The sequence below is a fragment of the Sciurus carolinensis genome, unplaced genomic scaffold (genome assembly GCF_902686445.1).
Source record: "Sciurus carolinensis unplaced genomic scaffold, mSciCar1.2, whole genome shotgun sequence".
Lineage (NCBI taxonomy): Eukaryota > Metazoa > Chordata > Mammalia > Rodentia > Sciuridae > Sciurus > Sciurus carolinensis.
In genome coordinates, this window is record NW_025920129.1 from 1,532,031 (window position 1) to 1,544,544 (window position 12,514).

Genomic DNA, 12,514 nt, shown 5'->3' on the forward strand with positions numbered 1-12,514 from the left:
CAATATTAATTCTTCCTATCCAAGAACATGGGAGATCTTTCCACCTTCTAAGGTTTTCTTTAATTTCTTTCTTTAGTGTTCTGTAGTTCTCATTGTAGAGGTCTTTCACCTCTTTTGTGAGGTTTATTCCCAAGTATTTTATTTTTTTTGAAGCTATTGTGATGGGGTAGTTTTCCTAATTTCTCTTTCTGAAGATTCATTGCTTATGTATAAAAATGCCTTAGATTTATGTGCATTGATCTTATATCCCGCTACTTTACTGAATTCACTTATGAGATCTAAAAGTTTTCTGGTGGAATTTCCTGGTTCCTCTAAGTATACAATCATGTCATCAGCAAATAGGGATAGTTTGAGTTCTTCTTTTCCTATTCATATCCCTTTAATTTCTTTGGTCTGTCTAATTGCTCTGGCTAGAGTTTCAAGGACGATATTGAAAAGAAGTGGTGAAAGAGGGCATCCCTGCCTTGTTCCAGTTTTTAGGGGGAATGCTTTCAGTTTTTCACCATTTAGAATGGTATTAGCCATGGGCTTAGCATAGATGGCCTTTACAATGTTAAGGAATGTTCCCACTATCCCTATTTTTTCTAGTGTTTTGAGCATGAAGGGGTGCTGTATTTTATCAAATGCTTTTTCTGCATCTATTTAAATAATCATGTGATTCTTGACTTTAAGTCTATTGATTTGGTGAATTACATTTATTGATTTCCTGATGTTGAACCAACTTTGCATCCCTGGGATGAAACCCACTTGATCATGGTGTACTATCTTTTTAATATATTTTTGTATGCGATTGGCTAAAATTTTGTTGAGAATTTTTGCATCGATGTTCATTAAGGATATTGGTCTGAAATTTTCTTTCCTCGATGTGTCTCCATCTGGTTTAGGTATCAAGGTATTATTGGCTTCATAGAATGTGTTTGGGAGGGTTCCCTCCTCTTCTATTTTATGGAATACTTTGAGAAGTATTAGAATGAGCTCTTCTTTAAAGGTTTTTTAGAACTCAGCTGAGAACCCGTCTGGTCCTGGACTTTTCTTTGTTGGTAGGCTTTTGATGACTTCTTCTATTTCATTACTTGAAATTGGTCTATTTAAATTGTGTATGTCCTCCTCGTTCAGTTTAGGCAATTCATATGTCTCTAGAAACCTGTTGATATCTTCAAAATTTTCTATTTTGTTGGAGTATAGATTTTCAAAATAGCTTCTAATTATGTTTTGTATTTCACTCATGTCTGTTGTGATATTTCCTTGTTCATTCTGAATTTTAGTGATTTGGGTTTTCTCTCGTCTTCTCTTTGTTAGTGTGGCTAAAGGTTTATCAATTTTGTTTATTTTTTCGAAGAACCAACTATTTATTTTGTCAACTTTTTGTATTGTTTCTTTTGTTTCAATTTCATTGATTTCAGCTCTGAGTTTAATTATTTCCTGTCTTCTACTACTTTTGGTGTTGATCTGTTCTTCTTTTTCTAGGGCTTTGAGCTGTAGTGTTAGGTCGTTTATTTGTTGAGTTTTACCTCTTTTATTAAATGTGCTGCATGAAATAAATTTTCCTCTAAGTACTGCTTTCATAGTGTCCCAGAGATTTTGATATGATGTTTCTTTGTTCTCATTTACCTCTAAGAATTTTTTAATTTCCTTCCTAATATCTTCTGTTATCCATTCAACATATAATAGCATATTGTTTAATCTCCAGGTGTTGGAGTAGTTTCTGTTTTTTACTCTTTCATTTATTTCTAACTTCAATCCAGTATGATCTGATAGAATACAAGGCACTGTCTATATCTTCTTGTATTTGCTAACATTAGCTTTGTGGCATAATATATGGTCTTTTTTAGAGAAGGAACCATGTGCTGCTGAGAAGAAAGTGTATTTGCTCTTGGTGGGATGTTATATTCTATAAATGTCTGTTAAGTCTAAATTATTGATTGTGTTATTGAGATCTATGGTTTCTTTGTTCAATTTTTGTTTGGAAGATCTGTCCAGTGTTGAGAGATGCATGTTATAATCACCTAGTATTATTGTGTTATGGTCTATTTGGTTTCTAAAATTGAGAAGGATTTGTTTAACATACATGGATGAGCCACTGTTTGGGGCATACATGTTTATGATTGTTATATCTTGCTGATTTATGCTTCCCTTAAGCAGTATGAAATGTCCTTCTTTATCCCTTCTAACATTGGCTTGAAGTCCACATTATCTGAAATAAGGATGGATACTCAAGCTTTTTTGCTGAGTCCATGTGCATGGTATGTTTTTCCCCATCCTTTCACCTTTAGTCTATTGGTTTCTCTTTCTATGAGGTGAGTCTCTTGCAGGCAACCTATTTTTGGATCTTTCTTTTTAATCTAATCTGCCAATCTATGTCTTTTGATTGATGAATTCATGCCATTAACATTCAGGGTTATTATTGAGATATGATTTGTATTCCCGGTCATTTGGTTCATATTTAAAATTTTATTTATTTATTTATTTGACACACCTTGGTACCTCCTTTATTTGACAGTTCCTTTAGGATAATTCCTCACTTTGCTGATTTGCTTCTTTGTTTTTTATCTATTCCTCATGGAATATTTTGCTGAGAATGTTCTGTAATGCTGACTTTCTTTTTGTAAATTCTTTTAGCTTTTGTTTATCATGGAATGATCTTATTTCATCGTCAAATTTGAAGGTAAGTTTTGCTGGGTATAAGATTCTTGGTTGGCATCCATTTTCTTTCAGAGCTTGAAAAATGTTGTTCCAGGTCCTTCTAGCTTTTAGGGTCTGGATTGAAAAATCTGCTGATATCTGTGTTGGTTTCCCCCTGAATGTAATTTGGTTCTTTTCTCTCACAGCCTTTAAAATTCTGTCTTTATTTTGTATGTTAGGTATTTTCATTATAATGTGCCTTGGTGTGGGTCTGTTGTAATTTTGTGTATTTGGAGTCCTATAAGCCTCTTGAGCTTGATTTTCCATTTCATTCTTCAGATTTGGGAAATTTTCTGATATTATTTCATTGAATAGATTGTTCATTCCTTTGGTTTGTTTCTCTAAGCCTTCCTCAATCCCGATAATTCTCAAATTTGGCCTTTTCATGATATCCCATAGTTCGTGCAGATTCTGTTCATGATTTCCTTACCATCTTCTCTGTTCAACTTTGTTTTTGAGGTTAAATATTTTGTCTTCAATATCTGAAGTTCTGTCTTCAAGGTGTTCTATCCTATTGGTTATGCTCTCTATGGAGTTCTTAATTTGGTTTATTGTTTCCTTCATTTCAAGGATTTCTGTTTGGTTTTTTTTCAATATCTCTAACTCTTTATTGAAATGATCTTTTGCTTCCTGTATTTGCTCTGTTAACTGTCGATTGGTGTGATCATAGAATGCCTGCATTTGCTCTTTCATGTCATCGTTTGCTTCCCTAATCATTTTAATTATGTACATTCTGAACTCCCTTTCTGTCATTTCTTCTGCCATGCTGTCGTTGAAGCATGTTACTTTAGATGTAACATAGATGTTACTTTATTGAAGTAACATCTAGATTTGTTTGGGGCATTTTCTTCCCTTGTTGTCTCATATCATTCAGGAATCAGTGGGTCATTAAGATATTGAAGATTTCCTCTATCAACTTATAATGTCCCTGAAGATTGCTAGTATATCTCCTCTTATCCTTCAGAGGCCTGAAGTCTTGGAGGAAGTTGATAATGCGTAGCTCCACGAAGAAGCTGCCTCTCTAGGGGTGGTGACCCTCAGGTGGGGTATATGCCCTGCTAGTGGGCAGAGGTGCCTCCACTTGTTGACCAATGGTCATCCAACGGGGAACTAGACTGCAGGATGAGGCAAGGCCTGTTTGTGCCTGTGTCTCTGGTTTTACCGTCCCTGTGGGAAAACCTCACCCAGCAGGGAAGACTCACCCGGTGGGGAGGTTCGCTGGTCAGTTCCCCTCCTAGAGGTTCCCCTCAATCTACAACTACCACCTGGGGTTGGCTGTCTTCCTCTGCAATGTTCCCAGGGACCTGGACATACCTCCTGGCCCTGGGAACCTTACCCTTCACAGATGAGTCTCCTTAGGCTGCCTCTCCTCAGAGAATCTGCCTGCAGTCCTGGAAACTTCGCTCTGCCCCAAGGCGTGTCTCTGTGCGGCTCTTCCAGCAAGAAGCCGGTACTGGGACCCTGCTCTGCACCCAACTGCCCAGCCATGCGGCCCCCCCCGAGCCGTCACCTGGAGCCCTGCACAACAACTCGGAGACCCAGAGACCCGCCACACACCTCCTCCTCCTGAGAGCCGCCTGGCGTTCCGATGCAGTCACCAGGAATCCAAGCAACTCACCCCGCGTCTCCTCCTCCCACCAACTGCCCGCAGCCCCAGGCAGTCACTCCGAGTCCAAGTGACCTGCCCTGCCCCTCCTCCTCCTCCTTGGGGCAGCCCCCCGAGTGCCCAGGAGCAGTGGCTCTGAGACCAAGTGACCCACCATGCTCCTCCTCCAGGCAGGCCACCGGTGTTCAGGAGTGGTCGCTCTGAGTCCAATCAACTCACCACTCACCTCCTCCTCTGGCAACCACCCGCGGCTCTGACACAGTCACTCCTAGACCAAGCGACCCACCGCACATCTCCTCCTCCTCTGGGCAACTCCCCGGGTGCTCAGAAGCGGTTGTTCTGAGTCCAAACAGCTTGCCGCGCAGCTCCTCCTCTAGCAACCACCCGTAGCTCCGATGCAGTCACTCCTTAGACCAAGCGACCCACCGCGCTCCTCCTCTAGGCAGGCCACCTATGTTCAGGAGCAGTCGCTTTGAGTCCAATCAACTCACCACTCGCCTCCTCCCCCTGCAACCACCCACGGCCCTGATGCAGTCACTCCTAGACCAAGCGACCTGCTGTGATCCTCCTTGTCCTCCGGGCAACCCCCCAGTGTTCAGAAGCGGCCGCCCTGAGTCCAAACAGCTCGCCAAGCAGCTCCTCCCCAGGCAGCTGCCCAGAGTCCCAGTGGTCACTCCAAGTCCAAGTGCTGTGCCAAGCCGCCTCCTCCACAACAATCCCAATGGTCTGTGTTCACCGCTCCAGTGGGGGAAGGGGTGTCTCGCTGAGCAACTCCACCCCACAAAGCTCCCTGTGCTCCGGGGCCACCGCCCCATCCGGGATGCCTCCCCAATGGGAGAGACCCACCCTGCGGCCCCGAGTTGGTCCCAAGTCTCTCATCATCTCCTCCCCTGAATCCCGCATCCTGGAGCAACGGGAAATGCAACCACCCTCCAGCCTGCCACCCTGAAAACCTCTACATATGTTTTTTGAAATAGGAAATGGGTTAATGTGAAACATATAAACACATATTGTTTTAAATTTGGGGATGCATATATAAATAATATGTGAATACACAATTATATGTATCCAAATATAGTATTGATTATTAAATGCAAAAGTCATAACTATTATTATCACTATATTTGCATTTATGTAAATTTTACCTAAGTATTAAATTTTGGGTTGAGTTATATACACACATTACTTTTCAACAGAAAGTATGCTTGAAAATATATTGAAATAGTAGATGATTTAATATGAGGCATAGTCATAAACTTTAAATTATAGATGCATAGATAAATTACATACATGAATATATAATATATATGCTAATATATTTTTGGTTATTGAATATAGTAATCAAATTGCACCCAAGTATTCATATTTCTTTGTGTTCATGCAAAGTTACATTTAGTTATTTTATAAATGTAGGGTTAGTATTAAATTAAGAGTCGGTTTTGGGTTAGGGTTAGGGAATAAATATGGATATCTGGAAAGACAAATATTCATAGGAATGTACACATGAAAATATGTACTCTTTCAGATAACTCTCTTGAAGAAAAGATCCCACTTGCAATGAACTATTGTTTACAAGTGGCATACACAGTTCCAAAGTAAAACCTTAGCTCCAAGTTGTTAAAAGCAGTACATCATGCTCATCCCACCCTGAACACACCTCAATGTGCTGCAAAAGAACTTCTTTCAATTAGAAGATGCTTTCACAAAATATTACATTTCTGTTCTTTCTAGCTTCTTAGCAATGTCATGCAGAACACAGTTTAGACTGTGTATCCAATCTGTTAGGTGGGATTGCTAGAACTACTAAAAGGATCAATTTCCCAAAGATTCATTGAACTTACACTGAGAAACTTTTCCAAACTCCCCTGAACTACCAGATCCCTCTTGCAAAAATCTGCCATTTACCAAAGGCAGAGACACTTCAAATGGGAAATCTTTCCTGGAACCCTTGAGAGCATACTGTTTCATGCTCGGTCAACTTGAGATAAACCCCAATGTGCTCACTTCCAACTGAGTTCCTGCTTCCACAAACTGCTTTAGTTCTGCCTTCCTACACATTTTCAACAAACACCTAAGGAGCACAGTTTAGACCAAGTATCCAGAGGTAGTAAGTAATAATTTCACTTTGTTACTAAACTGTGAGTGCACTATTGAAATGAGCTTTCTGGAGGACCTCTGGACATGCCTCTGCCACTTGTTTAGCAGCTGCACTTCTATGTGCTAATTTTCCTTAGGAAAGCATTTGGGATATGAAGATGAAGGATTTTAGAAACCATTTGTACCTATGTGCACCTCATTTACCAATACTGTTTACCAATGGCACATTTGATTCAAAAGTGAAAATTTGCCTGCAAGTTCAGAAAAGTGGTAATACTTTATTCTGGTTTGATCAGAACTAACCCCAATGTGCTCAGTGATAACCATGTTTTCTGCCAAAGATGCTCGCAAAGTCTCTTTCAGTTCTGCTCATCCTAGCCTTTCTCAGTAATGTCTTTCAAAACACAGATCAAACCCAATATAATGTCTTCTAGGAAAATTGAAATGTGCTACTGAAGAGTGAGTGCACTCTTGAAACATCCTCTTCAATGATCTACTGCTATGTGCTAAACACCTACAATTCTATGAGTTGATTTTCCTCAGTTATTTGGACTAGGAACATACAGGTTCTGAGGGATCACTTGTACCTACGTGCCCCAAGAGAGGATGAAACTGGTATTGCAAAGGAAGTTGTCAATTCTCCATAATTTCATTGAAACCAAATTGTAAAACTTTCTCAGAAAACTACCTGAACTACCAGATCCTGCTTGCAAGGTACTGCAATTTATCAACAGTCTAGACGTTTTCAATCTTAAACCTTACCTACACAGTCTTAGAAGTGGTACTGCATCCTACAATTCAACCAGGTACAATCACCAATGTGTTCCCCAAGAAACAAGTTTCTGTAAGTTCAAGCTGCTTGCACAAAGTACTTCAGTTCTGCTCTTCCTTTGTCTTCTCAGCCAGCACGTTCAGAACACAGTTCAGAACCCACATAGGGAGTCTCCTAAGCAGAAGACAAGTATGCTGCTGAAGTTTGGTTGCTATCTTGAAATTCAGTCTCTCTCTGTTGGAAATGCTAGTGAAACTTGTTTAGACCTGTACATCTGTGTGTGGTGATTTTTCTCAGGAAATTTTGTTGTGAATATGAAATTTCATATTTTTTAAGAGTTTAGAATGGGAACAGAAAATTTCATAAGGAGCACTTGTACCTACCTGTTTCACAGATGAGGAAAAATCTTGTACATTATGTAGTCAATTTTCCAAATACTTATGAAGTCTAACAGGAAAATTTTCTCAGGAAAACCTGTAGTATTGCTTAATCTCACTTGCAATGAATTGGCATTTACCAATGACATGGAGGATTCTCTGAAAAGAAGTAAAATTTCTTGCTTGTTCCACCCAGGAGAAACCACAATATGCATACTGAGAACTGAGTTCCTGCAACTTGAAGCTGCTTCAGAAAGGTGCTTCCCTTCTGTTCTTTCTAGCTCTTCTCAACAATCACATCTGAATCACAGTTCTGAACCAATATGCAGAGTTCACTAGGAAGAATTGCCGTGTGCTTCTTAAGTGTGAATGCACTCTTGAAAGGTTCTCCATAGATGACATTCAGAAGTGTCAAGGCACTATTGTTTATGTACAGGTTAAGGTTATGGTTACTATTATATTGTGTTTTGGTTTAGGGTTAACATTACAGAATGATTAAGTACATTAATAAATGTGAATATAAGATTATACATGTGAAAATATAAATGAAACATATATAAGTTATCTATTCTGAAATAGAGAAGAGTATAATTTGAGTAATGTGTTCATATTTTTAAAATCAGAATGCATGGGTATGTCAAATAAATGAATATATAATAATAAGTGTGCAAATATATTATGGATAATTAAAAATATATGTCAAATGCAAATACTCTACATGATTTTATGTAAATTATTGTTAACTATGGGGTAAGTTTAGAGATACTTTTAGTTAGGATTCTAGTGATGGTTAGTGTATGATTATGTGTATTGAGAAAAAGAATACTCATAAGAATATATGCATGAAAATATGTATGAAAATATATGAAAGTGTGTATATATATATATATATATATATGTATTCTGAAAAAGGAATGGACATAATATGAGTAATACAAATACACATTTTTAAACTTGGGATGCATGGATATAGCATATGAATGAATATATAATAATATATATATGTAAATACATCATTGATAATTTAATATATAAGTCAATATACAGATCATTACACATATCACTGTATATGCTTGTATGTAAAATTTGCTTTAGGCATCAGAGTAAGGTTAGGGTAAGTATTAAATTCTGCATCATTTTAAGGTTAGGATCAGGAAATGAAAATATGTATCATAAAACAGATGTTCATAAGAATGTACTTAAGAAAGTAGGTATGAAAACCTATATAATTATACAGGTTCTGGAAGAGCATGGATATATTGTGAGTCACACAAACACATTTTATTTTCTGTGTGGATTCAAGGATATAGCATATAAGTAATTATATACTAATATATATGCAAGTGTACCATGGGTATTTGAATATATATGAAAATGCAGAAAATTAACATGTGAATAGATAGGTTTTTTTTAAATTTTGGTTTTGGTTTAGGCATAATGTTTGGTTTAGCAGTAAATTTTCAGTTGGGTTAAAATTAGGTTTAGGTAATGAATATGTATATCATGAAATGTGAAGAGTCATAGGAAATGAAAGTATGTGTGAAAATATAAACAAAAAGCATATACACATCTGTGTTATGAAAAAATAACTAGCATAAGATAAGCTGTGCATTTATGTATTTTTCATTAGAAGATGCATGGATATATTATACATATGAATATAAAATAATGTATACACAAATATATTATTGATAATTGAATATATGTCAAAATATGCATAAATATGGTTGTTTACTACACAGGATTTATATAAAGTTAGGTTTTGTGATGAGGATAATAGGACAAGTGTTAAATCTGGAGTTGGGGTAGGACTAGAGTTACAGAATAAATATTTATATTGGAATATTAATAAGTGGTGATAATACACATTTTTAAAAATTGAGCCTCTATGACTATAACATAGAACCAAATATGTAATAAAATATATGCAAAAAATATAAGTATTCATAAAAATACACGTACACATTGTATTTAAAAATAATGTGCATTTTTAAAGTTGAGGCTGCATGGACATAACATACCTGAATATATAATATTATATATCAATATGTCATTGATCATTTAATGTTTAAGTCAAAATACCCATAAACATTCACATTGGCATATGTGCTTTTATTTAAAACTAGGTTTAGTTATAGGGTTAAAATTATAGTTAGTGAAAAAATTCAATGCATGGCACAATGACACACACCTGTAATTCCAGCAATTCTATAGGCTGAGGCAGGAGGATCAAGAATTCAAAGCCAACCTTAGCAACAATGAGGCACTAAGCAACTCAGTGAGACTCTGTCTCTAAATAAAAAGCAAAATTGCCATGAGGATGTGACTTGGTAGGTGAGCACCCCTGAGTTCAATCTCCAGTACCAAAAAAAAAAAAAAAAATTAGAGTTTTTGTTAAATTTTGTGGTATAGGGAATGAATATGTATATAGGGTAACATGAATAATCATAAGAATGTATATGTGAAAATATATCTAAAACCATATGTAAACATACATGTTCTGAAACTTGAAGTGTATACTGAGAGTCTTATGTATATAGTTTTCTAAATTGCAGTATGCCTGTATATGTTATATAAATAAATATTAAAAAATGTGAATATACCATTGATAATTGAAAAAGGAAGTATAAAAAACACATAATTATTCCTATTTGTATACAAGCTTTTATGTAATATTAAATTTAGGTATAGGAATAAGTTTAAGGTTAGTATTAAATTTTCAGTTGATTTAGGGAATGAATATGTATATCAGGACACATGAATATTCATATGTATGTACGTTTTGAAATATGTGTAAAAATGATAAAATACATGCCCTGAAAAAGCAGATGGTATCCTGTGAATTTCAATTGGCTTTAGTATGTGTGCATATGTCCTATAATGAATATGTAATTGTGAATGCAATAGATAACTGAATATGTAAGTCAAAGTACATGTAAATATTTGTATATTTATACATGCTTTTATGTAAATTTATGTTGGCTATAGGGATAGTCTTGGTATTAAGTTGGGGTGTGTGTAACTTTAAGGTCAAGAAGTGAATATGGATATGAGAAATCAAGACTATTCAGAAGAATTTTTGCATAAAAATGTGTATAATAACATACATAAACATATGTTCTGAAACAAGGGGGGTTTAATGTGAGTAATAGGAATACATTTTTTAAATTTAGGGATGTCATACATAACCTATAAATGAATATATAATAATACAAGCTAATACACTTTTGGTATTTCAATATATAAGTAAAATGCATATTATAAACAGTTTTATGGAAAACTAGGTATAGATTTTGGGGAAGGTTAGGGTTAGAATTCAATTTTCTATTGGGTTAGGATTAGAATACAATTTTGATTTGAGTTAGGGTTAGGGTTAGTAATATGTATATCAGTAAAGTGAATAGTCATAATCGTAAATGTGAAAATATGTTTGAAAACATATATAAACTTATGCTATCTTATAGAGGAAAATTTACAATATGAGTCATATAAATTTTTTTAAAAATTGAAAAATCTATAATATAAATTAATCTACAAATATATATATGCATGTATACCATTTAACAGTTGATCATGTAAATCAAACTACATATATATTTTTGGGTCATGTGGTGGTTGGGCCAGAGAAATGGCAGCTTCAGGAGAGATTCTGTCAGTGGAGGCAGCACAGAGGAAGCATTTTTGACCATCTACAGTGAGGTGAAACAAATAGAGAAGAGAGATTCAGTTCTGATGTCCAAAAATCAGATTGAAAGATTGACTCATGCTAGTTCCTCTTATTTCAATCTGAACCCATTTAAGGTTCTTCAGATAGACCCTGAAGTGACTGATGAAGAAATAAAATAAAGATTTTGGCAGTTGTCCTTATTGGTGCATCCTGACAAGAATCAAGATGATGCTGATAGAGCACAAAAGGCTTTTGAAATTGTGAACAAAGCTTACAAGTTGCTACTGGATCAAGAACAAAAGAAGAGGGCCCTGGATATAATTCAGGCAGAAAAATAATACATGGAACACACTGTGAAGGAGTGGAAAAAATGAAGAAGGAAGCAAATGTAGAGGAAGATGATTCTGAGTTGTTCAAATAAACAGTATATAAACACAGCATGAAACTCTTTGCTGAACTGGAAATTAAAAGTAAACAGAGAAACCAAAGAGATGCATAAAAGGAAATGACAAAGTAAAGCAGAGATTGAAACTCAAGAAAAAGACAAACAAGAAAGGGAGTGGCAGAAAAACTTTGAGGAAAGTCAAGATGGTTTGAGTTAACAGTTGGCAAAACTTCCAAGCAAATACAAAGGGGAAGAAAGAAAAGAAAAATCAGACCTTCCTGAGACCACCCAAAGTAAAAATGGAGCAGTGTGAGTGACCCCCTGGGTCATTCACAGTCACAGAACATTCTCTCGGCTCTCCTTCCTGCTCTGAAGGACTCATTCTTTTCCTCCACCTCCACCCCAACATAGTTTTGCTTTTTAGTTCATTTTCTTTTCAATACAATTTAATATCAATCAGATTAATTCTTTTGTACATTGAAATGAGGGGCTCTGTTTAAAAAAGAGTCACCCCATCTATTAACTCTTAGAAAAACTAGGATTGCAAGGTGCCACCATTGGTGCTGCCTTCATTTCCACAGCCTGTAATTTAATGTTTTGTACTACACTGAATTGTGATGGTTAGAAGCTCTATGTATAGTTTTTGGAAATCATCCAATTAAACATATTCCTTACAGTGATGTTGCTGTGACTTCAGAGACAAGGATGAACTGCATTAGGGAGCCCCTTTGCCTCAGTTCTTGTTTCTGGGTGTACCATCTTTTGAAGTCCTAGATCAGAAAAGAAAGGCAGTTGGGCACACAGAGCTGTCAGTTAATGCCCTGAAGTCCTCTTGTATTTGGTATGTGCCCTTCTGTCTGACTGACCAATCAGTGTGGCATGAGAAACTGAGCCACCTATCAATCTGTTGCAAATAACTAGTCATCTT

The 12,514-nt window shown here is 36.3% G+C and overlaps 1 pseudogene; it reads left to right on the top strand.

Annotated features, from left to right (window-relative positions):
- Positions 1-11,162: 11,162 nt before the first annotated feature.
- On the top strand, positions 11,163-11,903 carry LOC124974028 (dnaJ homolog subfamily C member 8-like; annotated as a pseudogene).
- Positions 11,904-12,514: the final 611 nt, after the last annotated feature.